The sequence below is a fragment of the Leptonotus elevatus genome, chromosome 14 (assembly GCF_054856555.1).
Source record: "Leptonotus elevatus isolate MCC_2025b chromosome 14, RoL_Lele_1.0, whole genome shotgun sequence".
NCBI classification, from domain to species: domain Eukaryota; kingdom Metazoa; phylum Chordata; class Actinopteri; order Syngnathiformes; family Syngnathidae; genus Leptonotus; species Leptonotus elevatus.
The window spans coordinates 7,914,081-7,936,963 of record NC_141252.1 but is presented as its reverse complement, the minus strand read 5'-3'; the positions used below and the strand labels follow the sequence as shown (position 1 = coordinate 7,936,963).

The 22,883-nt window shown below is 38.4% G+C and overlaps 1 protein-coding gene across 3 annotated transcripts in view; it reads left to right on the top strand.

Annotated features, from left to right (window-relative positions):
* The first annotated feature begins 3,768 nt into the window (after positions 1 to 3,768).
* The window catches only part of dio3a (iodothyronine deiodinase 3a), a 40,290-nt gene continuing 21,175 nt past the window's right edge, over positions 3,769 to 22,883 (top strand). For 2 of the 3 annotated variants that reach the window (XR_015097080.1, XR_015097078.1), the window contains exons 1-2: positions 3,769 to 3,850; positions 4,055 to 4,201. The gene's annotated coding sequence lies outside the window, so the exon portion shown is untranslated. The other variant, XR_015097079.1, reaches the window with a different exon arrangement.

Sequence of the window (22,883 nt, the reverse complement as noted above, 5' to 3'; positions counted from 1 at the left end):
GCTTGTCTTTTTGCAGATCTTTTCATTTTAACATTTTATTTCCAAAACATAACTTAAGTGTCCTTTTGTATGTGACCTGTACTATATGATTCATTTAATATTGTATATATGATTTACCTTGTTTCATGTAGTGTTATATATCTAGATGACTTTTGTACAAATTGTCCTTCTGTACAGAATAAAACCTCCATAGCAAGTGAAAATGTCAATCTGGCACATACATTTTATCCCCACACCACCCTCATCTGCTCAGCAATGCGATGGTTTTGAAAAGTGCGCATATTTTTACTGTTAAATCCATGTTAATGTGTTCCAATCACTGTCTAGTGGTGTACAACAATATAGAATGAATAAAGAGCTTATTTGATTATATAATATTTTCAACCATGCATCTGTTGGCTTTACTTGACTGGATCATACTGTATGCTAATGAATACAGTACTGAAATGGACTTATTTTAACGGTTCTCCTGTAATGACTAGTTCCGAACACTAGGGAGAGCCATAGGTCTTTGAACCAAATCGGGTCTAAAATGCGGTCAGTAAATTGTTTTACGCGGGTTAAAAAACAACTCTTAACCACTGAAGTAGTATTTAAAATGCAAGTGGTAATGTAAATGCCCACACGGGTGGGTCAGCGTGGCTGTCAACTGCATGCTGGTTAACAAGCAGACACCCGAGTTTGTTGACTACTTTCTGTTTGTAATTTCATAATTATGTGGGGTTTCTCCTAGTTCTTTGACTTCCAGCTACCAGGGTTTACTTCACTTCTTGCCCAAAGACAGCTGGGATAGACTCAGTCCCTCCCATGGTGACCCTAATGAGGACGATAGAAAATGAATGGTAGGTTCAGGTTGTAGTAAGATATTCAAATGTACAGAGTAGGGCTGCATAATATATTGAAAAAATGTATAGAGCCTTTCCCTCATTTTCCGCTTGGGTTAGGTTCCAAAAAATACCCGCAATAAATGATATTCAAAGTAGCTTTGTTTTTATTATATTTTTATTATATATTTATTATATATGTTTTAAGGCACTAAAACCCCTCACCACACAGTCATCGAGGCATTTACATTTTCTGACATTTCTCTCTCGTTTAAACATTCTCAATGTTCAAACCTTCAGAAATTTGATACAATAGGTGCATTACTGTAAAAAGAAATGCATGCAAAATTGCAATTTTTTTTTTAGCAAACATGCAAATCAGCGGGTGCCGAACAGCGAGTATGCAAGGATCTACTGTAGTTTTAAGTTGTAATATCACCATTCACCACTAGATGGCAGAGATGTTTTAGTTGCACCAGAGCCGTTGAGCAGGGTAACAAGATGGCGCCCGTATGTCATGTGACCAGCAGTTGACCACGTTGTTCAACTGCTGGTCACATGACATATGGGCGGCATTTTGTTACCCTGCTGAAACCGAGTTGGCCAAACTCTCTCTATAAACGGCTCTGAGTTGCACTGACACTGAGTCTTCTACTACTTCGTGAGTAGGCCTAATATTTTGTTTTTGCAGATTCAGAATGGTATTGCAGGACAAACAGTACCTGAATAATATTCAAATTTGGAGTGAGTTTATTTTTGTGGAGGAAAAAAAGGGTTCAAAAAGAGTTTTTGCACTTAATGTTGTTTTCTTGTTTTGAGCCATGTTTTATGCATGAGAGCCCTTTGCACTAAAAAACAATACAGGCTGTGGTTATGTTGTTTGCTTCAAGCTGTTGTTGAGGTAGGATAGTGGATCTTTTATACATGAATTGAAAAATGTGTTGTCAAAAATGAAATATAGTAAGAGGACATATTTTGCACGTAAGCATTTTGTCCATATTTAAAATAGCATTTTTGTCATACATCTGCTTAGGAAGTGCATGGACTCCTATGTGATTAATATTGTGTTGGCGAAAGAAGAATGAACCAGAATAAGCCACCTGTTTTCAGCCATCAAAGAAGGCTGACATTTTATGCAGCACTGCCCCCTGCTGTCGACTGAAATAGATGTCAAAGTGCCCACAGCCTCACATTGCGAACATCACGGCTCACCTGTGTTCCGGGTTTGGTCACGTGATGTTCCCACTGTAACACAAATGAGGATAGGCGCTCTTGAAAATAAATGAATTAATATCTTAAGCTTTGCTATCTTTTACCATTGTCCAATTTTGAGACGTATTGTTCTTGCAAATGTCCAATTACAAATGTTGACAACAGTTGAGGCCTTTGAATTTCTAGTCACAATCCTATGTACTTGGAGAGAGTTCATGACAGCAAATTGAAATCACATTGACGTTCAGTGATATTGCCTGCTGGAAGTAAACAATGAATTTCATGCTTGCACATTTGCATGCTAACGTAACTCTTTTTATTTAATAGACTCCACTTCATGCATGTTTTTATTTGATTTCATTTTTGCTTCAGTGTTGTTGAAGCACTTGTGTAACAGTTGGCTGCACTAGCTTATCTCCCACTGCTGTGCCAGTATTAAAATCTTCACGGGGGGAACGTCGAAGCCGATTGCAGATCGGATGGCGGGGGCGTGATTTAAGAGAAAACGGACATTTGGTGTTTCCCAAAGAAGTTTTTGTCCTGAGCTGACACGGCTGTGACAGACGGAAGACGAGACGTGGCTTTAAAGTGACGCGTTTCACCTAAAAAAACCTCGGCTTTGTAAGAGGGAACATATCCTCAGATCACCTTTAATGATTTGATTGGTGGACCAGCTAGGAAACCGGTCATCAATGATAACGTTACAGTTTGAAGTTTTGTACAGTACTTGTTAAAAAAAACGATTTCATTTTTTTTTAAAGCAAAGTTTTGTTTTGCTTGGATTCAGAGGTGTGCAAAGTCTGGCTTGGGGGCTATTTAGGGCCCGTTGCGCATTCTTTTAAGGCCTGCAGCATTTTTTGAACCTCAAAAGGATGGATCGATGCCCTTTAAAGAATTACCACATGCAGTGTACCATGACAGTCTCACGTCTTTCCTCAAGATTAGAAATACACGGTTGATTTTAAACAGCAGGTTCTTGGAAGACGTCTGCTTTAATGAGATTGCAAAGCATCTCCTTGGCTCGTGTACCCAGTGATGTGTCAGTGCCAAGCCAGATAGTCTCACCTGGCAGCGCAGACGTTGGCACGGATCCAAGAGCGACAGACCGCCTGTTGGTGCAGCTTGCCTCCTTTGGTTACGTTCCTGGCTGGAGACCAAACTGTAATGTCATGTAAATGCATTCCTCCTCCCACCATTTTAAACACTCCCATCTGAGGACAAAATGGGCCTCTAGTTGACTTGGGTGCATTCAAGAACTCCATAGATCGATTGACCATAAATGTCTGCATCTATACCGAGTCAAAAATTTAATCAAATGGCTTGGTTAAATCAGGTTTTGTTATTGTAATATTATTGTATTTGTATTGTATTTACTAAAGACTACTTAGATAAGTTGATATCCATATTTACGGATGGCGTATGACAAGATGAAGTTAGTTGATCTGCAAGTAATGAGTAGTGGCGGCCATTTTAAGTAATCTTTATTCAATCAATACAAGGCTCATTAAAAATAAAACAAAGAGCGATTCTCCCAAGTTCCAAATACAAACACCGTCAATTAGAGCATTTATGTGTAGAAAATGAAAAACGGTTGTTTGTTTTTGGTCTACTACCTTTTCCTCATTGCTGTGGTGAGGCGTGTGCCTCTCACCTCAGATGCCCTCGGTTGAGGCAGACGGCCAATGCAGTCCCGCCGCCACTCGACAGGGGGTAGTGTCACTCCGCTCGGAGACGTACAGAGGGCACCTGAGGTGAGGAGAGAAGCAGGGTTGGTAGCAGTGACAAGCCCAAAATCTCCCCGCAGCCGCAGCAGGGTAATCTAATCAGCACTTTTCATGAGCTCTCGCCTCTGTTCCTACTAGCTTTATTTCAATTCAATTTGCTTAAGGATATTTTCATATCTGTCTCTATAATCGGTAGCCAACCTCTATCTCAAATATATCCTACCAAATCGTGTAAATTAGCTTGTAACTTAATAATGAAATTAAGGGGAATAATTTGTCTTTTTTTTTTTAAAGGCACAGGTAAAGGTGGACATTGCTGTCCAGTGTCCACAATACAGAAGAATGTCAGCAGAGAACTAAGCACTGACGCAGCTGTCCTCGCTTTACGCGACAGAGCTCCTTTCCTACGGCAATGAGTCATGACGTAACCGGACTGTGAATGTGAGTACGTGCCTTTAACTACCATAGTAGCTCATAGTGAAGTCATACTTTTAGTAAAGTTTTGTTGTCAAATACAGGTTATGATACATATGACTCACCCAATATTTAAGAGGATAGGGAGTAAACCTGACAGTAAATTTGAGCAAATAATTGATGCCAGGTGCACATATGAGATTTGGGAAATGGGACCCACATATCATACCTATTGTAGAATTCTTGTGAATAACGGCGAAACAATAATTATTGTCAAAAATAATGCCTACCATTCAACATTAGTTGTACTTCATGAAACTGTTATTTGTCTGGAATGTCTATCAAATTTTAACATTTGTGTATAAAATCAAGTATCCCCCCCCAACCCCCCCAACACATTCACCTAAAATAATTATATCAAATTTAAATAACATTAGTACTAGCAATGGGATTAGGGATGTTCAATACCACTTTTTTTTTCAGACTGATACCAGTACTCAATGATATCGATACGAAGTACCAATTCCACTAGGACCTTTGATTCATAAAATTAATTTCATTTTGCTATTCTTCTAAATTCTAGTTCCTGATTGTAAAACAGCCACCAGCTGCTGAGTACCAATACCTTGAAATAAGGTCGGGTTCAGGTATCGGTCGGCCATTGGTTTTTGGTATTTGGGACTGTATAGAATCTTTTATTATTGTGCCTGCTACCCAACATTATAGAGAAATTAACTGCCACATCTAGGTTTACAGGAATTGGATATGATATTCAAAAGTTTACATCAGATAGTAAGATAGAATGGTGTTGTGGTTGTTGCGCCACCATTTTTTTTTTCCACCTAAGAAAAGACCACTGTTCTAGACTTACCGATCTGGACATTTCTTGTTTGTGCAGATTTGTATTTAATACCTAACACTTGCTTGTTGCACAAGAATTGTTAGTATTGTACAAAATGTCCAGCATGCCGCGCTAATGACTATACGGCATGCTCGCCTCCCACATGCAAGCTGTTTTTCCTGACTGGTCCCATTGGGTTCATGTCCCCGCCTTGCCTTGCCCTCGCCGTATGGTTTCCATGCTACCGCTCATGCTCTGTACTTGACCCCTCGTATATCTTACACATCCCCCCCCCCCCCATCACATCGCTAACAGTCGAGAGAGCACAGTGTTGTACAACAAGGGCGCTTTTGCTTAAGAGTTGCTAAATCCCGTGAAACCCCGGTTGGTTGAGATGTTGCATCATGCATGTTTAAGATTTGAATGAACCTTGGGCTCAAACATCAGGTACAATTGCACATTCTAATGTGATCCATTTTGTGCTTTTACATAATAAATTAACACTGCCTGAGAGCTACGGGTATACAGGAGATCAGGGACTCGTTTATAGCCCGCCCTGGAATTTCGGGGCTCAGATTGGCCAACTTAAGTTCACATTTTAATGAACCTACACAATTTTACAGTTTGTGTATTAATGTAAAATAGATGAGCATTCCCTCCAATGATATTCATATTGCATTTGATTGAAAATGTAATTTGCAAATGAGTGCTCTTACAGGAACACAGTCTTTGTTTATTTAAACAAGTATGTGAACATAAAATGGGCATAAAAAAGGACAAAAAGAAACCAATAAGCAAATGTACATTAAATGGGATAAGACATTTTACACTCCACAAGACGCACTTACCAAATGAAGTTAAACCAGCTAGATAAAGGCAGCTAATGTACTCTTATTTTGAAATGTGTTTTTACCACTTCTGGTGCACTACTGAGCTGGCTGACGCTAACTTGGAGAGCAACAGCAATTGTAGGATTAAAGTTTTGCTACTTTTGATATTCAATTATTGTAACTCGGTGACGCCCTTAGTAACAAAGGCAGGCAGTCAGTACTATATATAACATAATGGCCTGTCAGATGATTGACAACGAGACAGTCAATTTAACATGACCTGGATACTCTTTATTTAAAGGCTGATTTTGAAACAAATGTGTGGGTTCCTGCCTGCCGATTCGTGGCCTGAAATATGGGACGGCCCACCGGCCCCTCCCCTCCAGATGGCCCAGTCCAAGCCTACAGGAGATTGTCTGTTCAGGTGAACAATTTGCTGGTGATTGATCCTAATTCGGATAGGGATAGGATTGTTTGAACTAAAACTACAAATGTGCTGAATGCTTTATGGCATACGTCACTTCCCCCCCTTTCACCATTCGTTACAAAGACGGAAGTCATTTTGAATGTTGACGCACGATTACTGCATTCCTGGCAGAAGTTGCAAAACAACTAAAAAGTTTTGTCTTAGGAGACCAAAAAAAAAAGGGAAAGCTACCCAGATATAAGGACAGTCAAGGATCAACATTGGCTTTCACCCACTGGCGTGAGCTAAAAACACAATGCGCTTGTCCTCATGGGAAATGTGGTCTTCCTTCAGGCATAACAATACCGCTTTTGCCCATCTGGCGCCGCCATAATCAACGTAAACTTAAAGTTCCTTAGTGTTGCTTTTAAATGGCATGAAATTAACGATTATTTTCTAGTCTTCTAATTCCTAGTTCCTGTTAGTAAAATGGCCACTTGTATCGACCACCGTCGCGAGTACCAATATCATGAAATAAGGCAGCGTATCGACCTGATACTGATATCGGATATCATATATTAGATATCTTGACTGTATTGGTACTTGTCTATCCCAATTGAAGACTCTTAATTGCCAATATGTGCCCTGTGATTGGCTAGCGACCAGTTCAGCGTGTAGCCCGTGTTTTGCCCAAAGTCAGCTCAGATAGACTCCAGCACACCCGAAACCCTAGAAACGATAGCAATACAGAGAGAGTGCACCTGATTTAGTGGTTGAGTGTACATGGTTAAAGCTTTGAGCCGTATTTATCCAAATTCATGAGAAGGAAAGATGCCCAGACTGACACAATCAAATATTATGTGTATTAAGTTTAATGATACGATGCAATATCTCACATAAAGACAATTTAACACGAGCTTGGTTCAGCTGCTTACCAGCCATAAGCGTCGCTCCCTCGTGAGCAGTGAGGTTTGATGATTTTGTCTTTTTGTTATGGGCTATGGGATGCCATTTTCTTTTTAATATCGGCCTGAGATTTGAGGCCAGCGATGGGAAGAATGGAACGTCGTTTTATAGTCTGATGCGTTCTTTTAAAAACATTTGACTTATAACCACATTCTCGACTGCAATTGCTGGAACACAGGCAATGGGACAGAAATGTGAGGTGTTTTTTATGTTGCTGACTGAAACGTGACTTTTGTTTTGTTTACACCACTCACGACCGCATGTGGAAGGCAAACTCATGAATGCATCTGTTGAGTGTATAATAGTTGTGGTTCTATCAATCACTGGTGGTCTGTATGTTGAGTTCAATTAAGTGGATGCCATCTGTAACTTATTGTTTTTCAGCATTTCCATCATGACATAACTTGAATACCTCACACCAAGTCAACTTTTTTTTTTTTATATATTAGTCATCTTGTCTGTGTGTGTCTTGACTTGACTACAAAACAGAGATTAGATGACATCATAAAAACAAGACAGATTAGTAGCATCATGGTAGAATTTTGGTTCTCACCACAGCACACATTATTTCTTGGAGCAGACAAAGGGGGTGCCTGTTGATTTTTGACAGATTCGACCGACTGTGTCTGTCTGAGCCTGCATTTATCTGGGTTTACTTATATTTGAAAATGGAGAAAAAGAGCAAAAAAATTGTCACTTGTGCAGGTGGTAAACATAATTACTATTTAAAAAAAGTACAGATGGATGGATAGAGAAATTGTTACCTAGTGTTGCATTTTAGGCTGACAAACGTGCAGGCTCGTAGCCTACAAGGGTCGTCATTTGGTGTAACTTGTTAATTGGCTGCCACCAGATGACATCACTCCTAGGCGCCCGACTCCCAGGTGACTGTTCGACTTTTTGTCTTGCAACGAACGGCTGAGCAGTAAACCGAAATAAATGCATTTAAAATTGAGCTCAAAAGCTTATGTATTATAAGTAACATGCAGAGAAAAAAACGGGACATTTTCGCTATAGAGTGAGTTTTTGTTAAAAATAAAATGTAAAATATATGTGAATTAAAATTTTCTGTTTAAAAAAACACCAATCAAAATTTTTTATTTTATTTTGTTAACAATATTAGTTTTACGTATTTTGTTTGTTTTTGTGAATTATAATAACTTTTGTTCACAAAATGCAAAAAAAACCAAAAACGAAAATGCTTTATCCAACGATATCTTCATTATCTTACTATGCTGAAATGTAATTCCCATGATGACTAAAACCTAAAAAGAACAACATTCTAATAATCTTAATCATTTAATGACCATCAAACCGCTGCTTGAGTTGGAAATGAAAATCCCAATCGTGTGACGATGTAATTCTGCCCAAAAAGCATCACATCAATTTCTCTGCAGTATGATCAATCACTGTTAGAATGACAATGATAAAGAATTTTTTTTCTTCCTTTATTTCATTTTTTCTTTTTGTTAGGGGCGCTCATCAAAATTAGACACATTCTCCCTTCTGGCTGGAAGTTTGCATGCTGCAGTGCACCATCTTTGATCAACTTGCAACTGCAGTCGATATAATTTTTTTTTAAAAAAGCCATAAATGAATCTGTATTAAAACCAAATTTGATACTTTATCACTTGATCAATATGCTCTTGTCCACAACTACCTTCATTCTGTGTTCCTACATTGCCTCCAAACACTACTTTGCATATTTCCATTACATTTGAATCTGATATTCAATTGGATTAAGGGTACCAAATCGCATCCAAAATTTAAAGAACGGTGCTGAAAAGTCTTCATCATATGCGACATCTAAGGCCATGTGTACACTGTGAAAGAAAGACGTGTTGTCGTGCTGCAGAATTCAAATTAAGATCACAGAGGAAAAGCTACGTCTCAGTGCAATGGAGCCATCAGCAGAACAGCAGGGGTATTGGACCGACATTCACTCTAATTATAAATCAGCCTCTTGCTTCTCAGCCTGCTTAGTGTTGCTCTCTCTCTCTCTTTCTGTCTCTCTCTCTCTTTCTGTCTCTGTCTCTCTCCCTGTCTCCGTCTCTCTCTCACCCACATCTACCCGCAGCCAAATATTTTAGTTCATCCAAGGTAAATCTGCACTGGGCAAATAATCACCACCACGGGGGATCCAAGATTCCGAAAAGTTCCTTGGAACGTACAAGAGTTCTATTGAACGAAAGACACATTATCTACCATTTAATTACAACCTTCAGAAAACTCTTATTGCTATTTAATAGTCACTTTGGCGATCGTAAATCTAATGCTATCAGCGTCCTATTACAGCAAACTTGAATGTCAAAGTTTTTCGAGCGTGTGAGATTCTGGTTCGGATTGTTAAATCTTGACGAGTGTTTCTTCCACATGGTGTATAGACAGGAGCTACTGTATATTAAAAAGAGTGACATCATAACATTGGGACAGTGTGTAACTTGCCAAGGAATTAAAGATAAAGATACACTGCCAACGAAGCATTCAGGATGTTTACAAAGCTGCTTCTGTTTCGATACAATTCATTCCAAGGAGACAGACCACACAGTATGTTGTGTTGCTAGTGTGCTTTCCGCGGAGTCTTGTCAACATTGCCTTTCTTGATGAATGCAAAATGTCTTGGAGATGTGGAGGTCTACTTCTGCCATGATGGGATCAGTGCACAATAGTGAAAGATTTGGCCAAGTCTTGGGATTTGACTCATCCATCGCGTTAACTCCAAAATGTGCGCATTTTCAAGTAACTAACCTAATGCCTTACTATTTCCAGTCAAGTAACCACACTATAGTTATTCTTCTGATATCATTGTAAGCTACTTTTATAATACATATATTTGCCTCTGTTAGCAACACAATTCCAATTAAGTTGCAAAACTGTATGTCATTTGTATGTTAAGCAATGGTTAATGACTCAATGAGGACATGAAATGTCATGTGTGGACATGACAGGAGGCGGGTACAAAAAAAAACTTGAGGTTCATTGTGAAAAACCTGCTAGCGACCAGGTTAGATTCATGGACACTGTTACTACGGTAACTGACCGAGAGCTTATATTGCCTATTTTTATGAAAAAGGCTAGAGTTACCTCCCTTTCTAAAACGTAAGACGCAGAGTTTCCCACATTTCAGGGTTTCTTGACCTAGGGTTCTCACTAAACCTGCTTTGTGAAATAGACCCCAGGTTACAGCCATATTATCCTGGCGTCCACTATAACAACTAAAAACATGAGATAACCCCAAAATAGTTTTTCCATGTTGTTGTTTTGTGGGAAAAGAGTCAAAATCAGCAAAAAAAAAAATTGTATTTTTTTTGAATGGCCCAGCAGAAAAAATGCGTGTCTGAAGGGTTTAACATAAGTGATATGCTTTCATAATCTGTAAATGTTCAAAGCAGACATTTGTGCCCTAAATAAGTCGGTTTCTGGACCCTGTGACCTACGACCTGCTCATCTCATGATGCGTGTCTGTCTTTGCATGTGGATATATATCTAATCAGGGGTTCCTTACAATCTTTACATATAGAGCTTTACCATTGATTAATTTTCCCATCTCATCCTGTGCAATTGTGGTGGTATTAACGGGGGCCCTACGTCATGTTCTTAACCGATGCATTAGGACACGTTGACCTTTGAGAGCACTGAAAGCAGGTCATAGTGCCTCAGCAATGTAATGCTGGATACCTATGTCTGAAGAAGTCTGTTTTTTGACTTAGAGGTGTCAAGATTAATCGATTATTCATCAACTAATTGATTATCAAATTAATTGATAACTATTAAAACATGGAATAATAATTTAGCGCTGTTATTGCTAACTTAAAATTGTCCAAACCCTCTGATTTCAGCCTCTCAGCAGTATTTTCTCTCTGATTTCTGCAGTCCTGTATGAAAACAGACTGTGTTTAATCAAAAAATAAGACATTTGCGATTTTACAAAACAGTGACCAAACCACTATAATCTGAATCGGTGTTACAAGAAATGTTGTTAAGTACAACATCAAGACCCTCTTGTGTGATATTGCTTAATTGTAAAAAAAATCTTTTAAATCACTAAACTGTTCTACTTGGTTGATTAAACAGTAATCGGGAAAAGAAAAAAGGTTTGTTATACACTTAAATGCAAAAATTATCGATTAATCTAAGAAATAATGGATAGAATAATAGATTAGAAAAAGTAAGATCCTTACTTCGAAGCTGAGACGATCTGCATGGTTAATTACAACAAATTGTTGGAAAAATACAAAAACAGAACAATTCGTGGACTAATAGTTAAACTGTTTCTCACCATTTCAGTTATCCTTGTTTTTTCCTCTGGGGGGGGGGCGGACAGCGCCGGATGACACACTTTGGCATCAGCTTGAGTCACCCAGGAACTTTAAAGGAAATTGGACAGTTAATTGCTGCACATCTGGTTGGGAATCTCTGGTGTAATGTACAAACCCTAATAGACAACCTTCTTTGAAACTTTTGAGGTGTAATTTAACATCGCCAAAATTCTCCAGGAAAAGTTGGTTTGTGTAAATCCTCCTGCTCCACCTTCCGGATTGTCCACACCACACCCTAAGGTGAAATGAGTCCAGAGGAGTGTGGGGGCCCTGCATTGTGGTGGTTTGGCTTAGGACGGATTTAAACACTACTACTTAACAGCTCTTAACCTCGATGACCCCCTCTGGAACTAACACAAATCCTGTTGTGCTTGAGAATTACATTAAGCCCTTGATTTGAAACCCAGTCCCGGGAAGCACAAGGACCGCAGTGGTTTCGAAGGATTTTTTTTTTCTTTCTTTTAATCTGTGAGTTCATCAAGTTATGTATTTGATTAGCGTCAGATGCTAATAGCTTTGGGTTAAAATTCACAATAAACTACAAGATCCTGTTGATTACTTGTAAAGTACTACATGACCTATCATCCACCTCACGACTTCCCAGACACACAAATCTTGGTACAAACCGCAATAAAGAGGTGACGGCGAATTTGCATTCCTTGCCCCAACACATGTGGAATCATCTTCCCCAATCTGTTACATCTGATAATTCCTTGGACTGTTTTAAACGACACCTAAAAACGTCCTGTTCCCATGCGCTGTTTTATTCTGGTTGACTTGTGCCTGTATTTACTACCTTGTCTACTTTGTCCACATGTTCATCTTATTTATTAAGCTTTCTTTCTCAAATTTGCATGTGCATTTGTTTTCTGTGTTTTTTTAAAAATGTGCTGTATAAATAAAACCTTATTACACTCTTAAAAACAGTTGGGTCAGAAATAACCCAATTTGGGTTAAAAGGGGGCTGACTCAACTTTTTGGGGTTATTCACTTCCAACTTTTTGGGTTATTCATTTTACACAAAAAGTTGGGTCAAATGAATAGACCATAAAACAACTCAAAAATTGATTATGTACAAAAATCCGCCCCAAAATGCGTAAAAATTGGGTTATTTTGAGGGTTATTCATTTGACCTTACTTTTTGGGATAAATAAATAACCCAAAAGGTTGGGCAAATTAATTACGCACAAAACAAACCCCTAACTGCCAAAATGCCAAAAAAACAAACAAAACAACAACCTAAAAATGAGTTTTGTTTTTGTTGTTTTTTTAACCTTACTTTTTGGGGTTAAATAAATAATTCCAAAGTTTGGGTCTGTTTTGACTCACTTGTTTTTTTTGGACCCAACAGTTTTTAGAGTGTAACTTACAGAACTTAATTGTCCTCCTTCATACCATCATGTTGTTTAACTCATGACTAGGAGGCAACATCTTTTACATGATCTATTACATCAGAACATTTGAAGAACTTTCAAAACGGACAATTTTATCCAAGAAAGAAACAAATAAAATGCAATCAGCATGTAATTGTTTTCCATGAATGTATTGTTGATTTTGTTTGGTCTGGAAAAGAAAAAGGCCGTCATTCTTAATGCCAATCAGACTTCAAGGGTGCACACGAGATCAGCTCCCATTTGCCGGCACAGCAGGAGAATGCGTGTAATTGCGAGACAAAATAAATAACTCAAAAAATGAGCCAGAAAGCAGCAGCCTCGTGCATTAAAAAAACAAAAAAAATCAGAACCACTTCAGCCAAACTGAACTGAGTCATCATGCTGTCTAGTGTTCTTCCAGTAAAAGCCCCAAGTTTCTAGGAAATACTTCCTGTCTTACAGTTGTCGGCTGCCGCAAATCACAAAAACATGCCCCCTATCCCCTTTTCAACAAAACCTCTCTGTTGCTGGGCAGTTTTAACTTCACAGTAAAAGTGATTGGTCATCAATTATCCTTTCATGTTTAATTTACTGTGAGGCATTCAGGAGCGCAGCAATGCGACCTTCTGTGTGAATGAAGGATGTCCACAAAAAGCAAATGACAACAAATGCCTCCTTAAACTCTCCTGTCAAGTAGGTCAGCTGTTGCAAATGAATTAGCTTACTTCTTTATTTCTTCTTCCTCTCATTTGATGTTCGATTTTGTGTGAGAGGCTACCGTGGTTTCGCGCTCACAAAACAGCTCTTCAGTTGATTAGACCGAGGGCAAGCACTCGGGCTGATATTCAAAAGAGTGGGGGAGCTGTTTTAGGTTAGCAACCCCCCAATTTCCATAAGCAGCCTGATACTGTAGGTTATATAAAGTTTAGGGAAACCTCAGGGATTAGTTAATGCAACACATATGGGGGGGGGGGGGGGGCTACTTAGAAGTGCAATTTTCGTAGTCAACCGCATTAAATGCCTTTTAATTATAATGTTCATATGTTTTGAGTATTATTGGGGTAAATGAATGCTTTCAAATAGTAATAAAAACGAAGAAAAGGAGCTAACAATTAAGGATGTCCACTCCCATGCAGAGCACGTCCGAGCCCCCTACATACGTCCCGCTTCTCATGACATGCCTCCCATTATGTTCGGGGCCACCTCTCTCCCGGGCCTGTAGCCTTTTAGCCATTTAAGTGTCAAGACAATTACCACGGAAGAGCTGCCATGTCTCTGATGAACTCCTTCTCTTAGCGATTTTCTTTGCCTCTGATGTGTTACTCCATACGGGATTCACCACCAACCCAAAAATCTTTCCCTTATGGTTCCTACATATCCATGGTAAACTGTGAGAACACCCAACCAAAGATGTAGCATTCAAGTCTCGGACCACTTTTGGGTGGGTCTTGATGCTGGAATTGTTTGTATTTTAACTACGGTAGGTCTTGGCAGGGATTTTAGTTAACGTGTACTTCTGGCGGCCCATTACGAGAAACGGCGCAATATTGTAAAGTTTGATAAATATCTGTCAATCCCATTTTTGTGTCTAGTCTCGCATTTGGCAAAAATAATCCCCCTGATGAATTTTAAGGCACGGTGCCATGTTAGGCCGAATGTGACCCACCAGTTGCCTATTGAGTGATACGCCAGATCGCTTGCCTATGGATGTAGGTCGGGGATAAGGTTCTGCTTAAAGTAAATGAAAGAATAGAGTGGAATAAGCACTGGTGCAGTTCAGTCCCAACACTGGAAGAATCAAGGACGGCGGATCAGCGTTAACTGAAAATTTAAATAAAAAACACTGGGAAATCCAGAACGTTAGAGATATAATCACGAGACCAGACTAGGTTTAGAACGGAAATTCCAAGTATATAATCAATCAGTTTGTGACTTTGGTTTACTTTAAGTGAACTGTGGTGTGATTGCACTTATTAAATGTCAGTACAATCAACTTCATTGTATACCAAACAAGCAAATTAGCGCTGCTGGCAGAGGTGGCCTCAAATGTCAACACTTGCATAGACCAAAAACACAGCCCAGTGTTAAAATAGCAATAGAAAGCGTCATGAAAACCTTTATGTAGATATAGTCAAGTCAGGTTATGACTATGTTTACACTTTGGTTTGGTTAAAACATACTTTGGTGTGATCTCTCTTTAAGTACTGTTCATTTAGACAAGTGTGAACTCCTCGTGTGCAAAAAAAAAAGAAAAAAGAAAAATGAGACCGCTGGGATGGATGGTCTCTATGAACTCTGGTGCAGTGCGGTTCATCTCACTTAAATGGACAGAACCAACTACATTAATGTTGCTAATTTGATTAATGCCTGCACACAAATTTACTTATTGCCTCATTCTTTACTTAGTTTATGTGGTCTTAACTACAACACTGGAGCCTGGCTTGGACGGTTTATCCTCACTGCGATATTGCAGAACTTGTTTCTTATGCGGTGCCGTTTTTTTTTTATGACTGAAATACACCCTTCTTCTTTCCTGTCTGCTGCCTTCCAAAATAAGTGTGGCTCATCCCGAGGCAGTGAGTGTGAGAGCGTGTCCTCGCCTGAACTTCGGCTAGAGATGAAACGGCGAATACGCAGCTGCCTCCCCTCTGTATCGTTATGCTCAGCATTAGCCCGCTTTGCTCCATCGTCGCTGCCCCCCCTCGCCAGCCCCCTGCTTGCTCACAGAATGTCAACAAGTTAGGACTGGTGACATCGACGAGTTGAGCTTGAAATGTGTGAGTGGAATTCCATTTGGAATCCACAGCAGAGACACACAAATATGCAGATTCATACAAGCGAGTAATTTCCTTTTTAATGAAAGCCACAGTGATGATAGCAATGTTAAAAAAAAAAAAAAAAAAAAAAAAAAAAGAGGCTTTAGCTCGGAGAGCATCCGGAGCAAGGAACCCAAAATACTGCATTGCGTCACAGCGATAAATCCCATTGATGCTGCAAGGACGTGGCTACATCACATCTACACTAGAGTACTGAATTCAATCCAAAACAAGGATATGGCTGATGACACCGATGATCATCCCCCATAAGCCACAAGCAAAATAAAAAATTATCGCTTTGTCACAGGATGTTGACACAATCATTTACTGATTTTTGCCTCATAATTCTGCAAGGAAATTTTTTATTTTTAACCCGATTTTTCTCATGAGTGACATCCAAGGGCATGGATAATGTGTCTTCACCATCATTGAAGACTCTAAATTGTCCTTAGTTGTGAATGGCTGTTTGTCTATATGTGTCCTGGCGACCAATCAGGGGTGTACACTGCCTCCCCCTCAGTCAGATAGGATAGGCACACCTGCGATACTAGTGAGAATCAGCTTATCGAAGATAAATAGATAAAAGTTGTTGCAGAAAAGCCAAACAAAAAGCAAAATGTCATTGACATTTTATCCCCCCTCCCAAATGTACTGTTAATAGAATGAGGTCCTAAAAACATTAAAATACACAAGTTCAAGCAATTGCATACAAAATAAATACTCTGCTGGCTAACTGCCTTACCATGCAACAAACGTTTATATGAGTTATTGTCATTTTGTATCATCACAAACCAGTGTAGAATTACGCAACTTGCACTTTTTTATGAATGACATAAAAATGAACTATAAGAATTTTATATATTAGTGGACACAATAGCCTCCTGTTGTATGTTTCTTAACAATGTTCACGGGTCAGTGTGACCCGCTCGACAGTTTCATCATCTAAAATGATCACACATCGCAATGCAATATTTTTAAATATTAAACAACAAAAATCTATTTTTTTTTCTTTCTAAATGTTCCAAATTGATCAATTTGACCTGCATCATAACGTTGAACTTTAATTGTCCTCATATAACAAAAACGAAACAAAAAAACACAAACTGTTGCAAATGCGAGAAACAGGTTGTTTGGGTTGCATTACGTTACACCTGGTGGTATGCCAGACCACCCAAACCTACTCAGGATGTTTGGCAGACCTGAGTACATTCACACTCTCAATGTTAATTGTTCTAATAGCTTGTAAAATGTGGTCACACCAAACATTTCCAGCCGATGGCCTCAAAATATTGGTTGTGTTTAAACCTTTACAAGTAGGTTTATCTCCTAGTCACATCAATAATAATATATGAAATCAAAACTTAATTTAGAAGACACACATGGGCCAGAGGACAAAAAATAACAATAACAGAATGCAGCTTAAAAAGCTTTGTAAAGTGTCAATATGTATTTTTGAGAATTACAGTTTTGCCAGTGTCAAATTATTTCTTTCTGGAACAGTTAACAATTGAGAGTTACAAAAATTGTTTGTCAAAAGGTTAATTTTATATTGTTTTTAAAATAATTCTGTTGAACCAAAAACAATTGCATAATGCGCCAACACGTAAAAATGTTTTTTAAAATTCTGCAACTATTGCCAGCAATTTCGTCACGTGTGAACGATGGCCATGCAGTGTTGCAATTCTCCATCAATACTGAGAAAAGTTTGACTGAAAACCAAAATAGTACTTCCTCTGTCCTGTGACTTTCATTTTGAGTATGCCAAATGGACTTTTGCTCCAGCTCCTATAGTTTATCCGTCAACACCCAAAACCCAAAGTTTGTTTGCAGTTTAAAACTTCTACTCGTCATGGTTACTTGAAGCTGTCCCTTTAAATTGTCCTCGCATAGCTCCAACGCATAGGCTGCTATGTAGGTAGGCGCTAACCCCATTAAAAAAAAGAAGAAAACTCTCACCTCCTCCACAATCCCGGAAATATAGACTAGCAAATTTAAAGTAGACTTGTGTGCACTTGTTATGTAACCAGACCGCCTGGATGCTGTGATTTGCACTAAAAGTTTCTCGGTGCTGTGCCAGTGGACTGAATTACACAAATATGGATTCGACATAAGGTACATTTGGTATAAAAAAAAAAGGTTAATAAAAAAAAAAATAGTGGCATTAATTGTCCACTGGTTAGGGGCTGCATTTTTTTTTTTAAATTGCTTCCTTAGCCCTGTTTCCAGCCACATCTTCCTCTCACACACTAGAGGCCAATTTTCCAGGGGGGGGGGGGGGGGGGGGTTGATTTTTAGAACTTTTCAGCCCGATTTGTAAATTTAGGTTTATTTTTCCTGCGACTTTTCCACACGCACACTTAGAACGCTGGCCAGTTAATGTGAAAACATCATCGAAGAGCTCTTTAGATTTGGCTCCCAAATAATGTACTGTAGTCATATTGTTCCCTAGAGGAGATAAATGTTTATTGTAAAAACACATAATTGCTCAAAACATAGCTTGCATTGAAGTTCAATGAATCACTTTATAGTATGCGGTGATATAGTCTGCTGTTTTTGGCATCTAAAGTCAGGATACAAACAGTATCATGACTGTTGATTGATGTTGCCCAGTAGGCCCAGCATGAAAGGAATTTATTATGGGGATAATTAACCAAGTCCGAAACAGTCAGGAATGCAGTAGATGAAATTCACCAGCTGCCAAAAGTATTCACAGGCTAACACAGAACAACGCTGTCCCAAATTCTGCAAAACATCAACAGAGTGCTGAAAAGGTGTGCTGACATGGAATGTACCTATCTGAAATCTAACATCAAATACCGGTACCTCACTTTGCTGTTCAAATGTATAAGCTTTGGTACTGTCTCTTGCTTCCAACTTGTACGGGGGGAGATGTTAGCCAAATGACCTCCGTTCATGGACACGGCATTTCACACATGGTAACTGCACAGCACATTTGAACACTATTGGTAACCAAAACAGCAGCATGGAAACATGTAAACTCTCAGATAAATTAAATTGTGGATTCTTACCACAGGACGTAAACGGGTTCCGTATACAGGTATTCATATTGTCCTTAATTAGCGTTCTGGCTAATAGTGCCTGTTTACTCTCTTTAAACTCATGTTATCCTAACATTAATTGTAATACTTTTTTTTCTTCTTTTTTTTTATGTTCCAAAAGTTTAGGACTACTCATAGACACGTTCAGGTCACTATTTGTCAGAAATACGGTACAGGCTTTTTACAGGCAAGGCAAGGCAAGTTTATTTCTCTTGCAGATTTCATTCACAAGGCAACTCAATGTGCTTTACACAAGGAAAGACAACACTAATAATCATAAACAAACACAGCAGTTAACAATATTAAGAGCAAAGCAGATAAACAAAAGTAGTTTACAAAATTTACTAAAAGAACATACATTGACCATGTAAAAATATAAGACAGCAAAAATATTTAGAGTAAAGACAGTTTCTAAAATTAAAAGAAAAAAATAGGGCTAAGAAGTCGCTCTCACTTTCACGAAGTTTGGTGACCGCTGCCTCGACAATATCATGAGAATTGTTGTTGGCATTTCAAGAATGTTTGCAATTGTGAAAAAGTTCTACAAGTTGCCTCTCATTTTTCGAAAAGTTCACATTTGGAATCGCATCGGCCATTAACGCAATTTAGCACATTGAAATTGTGCTTGGGACCAGTTAGTTGATCGGCTTCCACAACTATTTGCATGCACAGTCAATTTCACACCCATTTTTTTGCAAGTGCAATCCTTTATTCAATCAGGCCGTGAGTGAACCAGAACTCTGTATAACCAGACCAATCCAATTCAATAAAGCGTTGGAAATTTGTCCTCGCATGTTTGACGATGATCTTTTGTTCACCCCACAAGAATACAAAAAGGAACAAGACCCCATTGATAACATGAGCACATGTTTCCCGTTGCATCTGCATGAACCTCCTCGGCCTTTCTCTTTGCTTGACTGACTCAGTCGTTTTGGGTTTCGCCTCACCCTCCCGTCCCGTCTCGCTTCCCAAACGCTGCCAGTTGACGTTTGGAGCAGCGCTTCAGCGGTACCCCGCAGAGACAACTCAAGGCAGTAAAACACATCCTATTAAACACTGTTGAGTGCACAATGACCTCATGAGGACAGCAGAGCTTTGATTCCCCTTCTCGGGGGGGATTTAGTTTTTGGTAAACAAGTAAACCTCACATTGATTAACCTTCTATATTCCTTAAGACGGAACCCTTCCCAGCAATGCTCGCACCAAATCCTTTCTGGTTCTTTACATGAACCCTGGCATGTGGTCAAGTAGTACGTAAATCAAGATGTCCATCCATCCATTTTGTGAACCGCTTCTGACTGCAGTTGAAAAAATTAAATTCGATACATGTGATCTTAATAAGGTTACGTTGAGTTTAAACACAACAAAATTGATCATTTTCAGCATCAGACAAAAAAAGATCGTGGTGAATTGAATTAAACTAGAAAGTGTCATGATTAATGTCAAACTCTGCTTTTCTCCTAGATAACGTAAAAAATAAAATGTCAAAAACTGTAGCTATTTAAAAAAACATATTTAAAACCAAGGATGTCCTGAACTAGAAATCTTTGTACACACACTTCTTACTTTTACTTCCATATACAACTAATTGAAAAATATTGTCGAGTTGAAAAACATGTTTAAAAGTGAAGTACAAACAAATATATAAATTATGTACAAAAGATATTATGAAAATGTTGGAACCTGTGGTTGTTAGCTTGACTGTTTGAAATTGATTAAATTATGCATTGATTTTGCAATACATTTTGCCCCCTAGTATGTTTGAAATTTTGTTTGTGTTGGGGCATTAAAGGTTTATTCATCAGTTTGTTTTTTTGCAAAATAAGGTAGCGATTCAACGTTATTATTATTTTTTGTTTTAAATTTGGTTATTTGTTTCTAAAAATGTGAATTTTTCGGTATTTTTTTATGTAATTGCATTTAAATATTCTTTACTTAATATTTTTATATCGCACACCTATATTTTGATAGTTTGCACACAAAATTACAATAAACTAAACGTTTGACCTACAAAACATGCGGATGGCTGACATGAAAGTTAATAGATGATCCTTGTTTTGAATGTATGACGTTCAGAGCACCTCATAAAAGTGATCAAATCACCAGAATAAGGATGTGATTATGACCATTCTTCTACTTTAAAGTAAGACATATATTTATTTGTATCACTTTTTCACAGTTTCCAAATATGTTTCTTTACCCACAAAAAGAGCAGTTTGATGATCAACACTCATGTGCTGATGCAAATACAGTTTAGTTGAGTCGATAACCACATAGACATGACAGTCAAGCATCAAAGTTATGGCATACAAAGTGACAGCATACCTCAATTGATCAATGAAAAAATTTCGGCAGAAGTGCAACAACAACAGACATTAAGGCAGAAAAGAAAAGGTGTGTGCGTGCATATATGTGTGCGCGTGTGTGTCTGTGTATGCATGCGCTCACTCACCCTGTCTTGCCACCATCTGTCCCGAGAACTGGCATCAATGAGTGTACAGACGGGCACACACTAATAAGCTCAAACAGGCCTGAGTGGGAGAAGCCACATGAGGACACCCTCCGACAGGCGCGCCATCACCATGACTTGAGGAGTTCAAGTAAGGCCAAAGACTTCTCGAGACACTAACTTGTGTGAGCACTCACCAGTAACCCTTAGAGACCAGACAATAATGCGCAGGAACCGAAGTTAGAAGAGGTCTGTCTTTTTAAGACTGCTTCAATGTAAGATCAGCTGAGAAATATGCTGACACATATTACCATATTGCCTTAAATAGCAACTGTCCCTGTAAAAGATTCCATAATGCAATTAGTCATCCATTTATAAAAAAACACCTCCCTCAAATACGAGTCATATACATGAGATGACATCTTTTACAATGATTCGCATTTTCATAGGCATTGACGTGGTCTGATTTGTTTCTTGCTACTTCGCTGCATTAATCCAAAATAGTCTCTTTTTTTAAATGCATAATCTGTAATATACCTTTATCAATGTTTAATATTGTACTTCAGGGAAGATGATTGTTTTATCAAATATTTTTCTTTCTTTCTTGGATAATGCCATGAATCTTGAATGGTTGTCTTTGTCGTACAATATATCATGCAATTGCTGTATCGTAATGCTTTTGGTCTTGTTGGCAAAATATTGCAATGATTTTGTGTTGAGAGTTTGGGATGATAAGTAAAATACTCCTAAGTAGGGTTGCTCAATTATGGAAAAAAAATATTAATCACAATTATTTTCGGAATAATTGAAATTACAATTAATCAAACATTTGTTTTTTGGTACAAAACAAAAAAAAAATTTAATGTAAAAAATATTAAGTCGAATAAAAATCTTTGAAACGCTATAATTATGTAAATTCCTTTAGGCTAAACAAAATGTAGTAAATTATTTACAAATTTTTCTTTTAAAAGGTGCAACTGTATAAATTCAAGTGTGGTTTCCTTCTATGAACAAACAGTGCATTGGAATTTACTTGCTAAGCTAACTAGCTTTGAGAAGTGGGCGTGGCGGAGGGACACGTGTGCGCAGGCCTCAAAACAACTCAAAATTAGTATAAATAATTGTTTGTTAATTTTTTTCCATTATGCCAATTTTGTAATCGTGTGGTGGAGTAATGAAATCGTAATATAATTTTGAATACTTGCACAGCCTGACTTAAACGTGTAATTGAAGGAACTAAAGCATTAATAGGGCGCTATTTTCATCCATAGCGCAAATCTGGCATGAAGCGCGGTCCAACTGTGCACAAAGGCGGGCTACAGATGTACACAGCTTGGCACCGTCGTGGGCGTGAACACAGCCGACTTGATTTGCAGCTCCGCATTCCCTTTCAAATTACAGATCACCACTTTCCTCTCCGATGGGTGGTAACAAAAAAAATAAAAAATACTATATAGAGTAATGTCCACCATGAAACATTTGGGCTAAAAGGAGAAAAGTCAAAACTATGTTTATTTACTATTTTGGAGGTACACTACTGTTTTTGCAGGTTTTTTTTTTTAAAGCCAAAGAAATGTCCAAGACTACTTTGAGCGCGACATGACTATCGAGATGAAACAGACTATTATAACATGTTCGTCCATCCCTCGT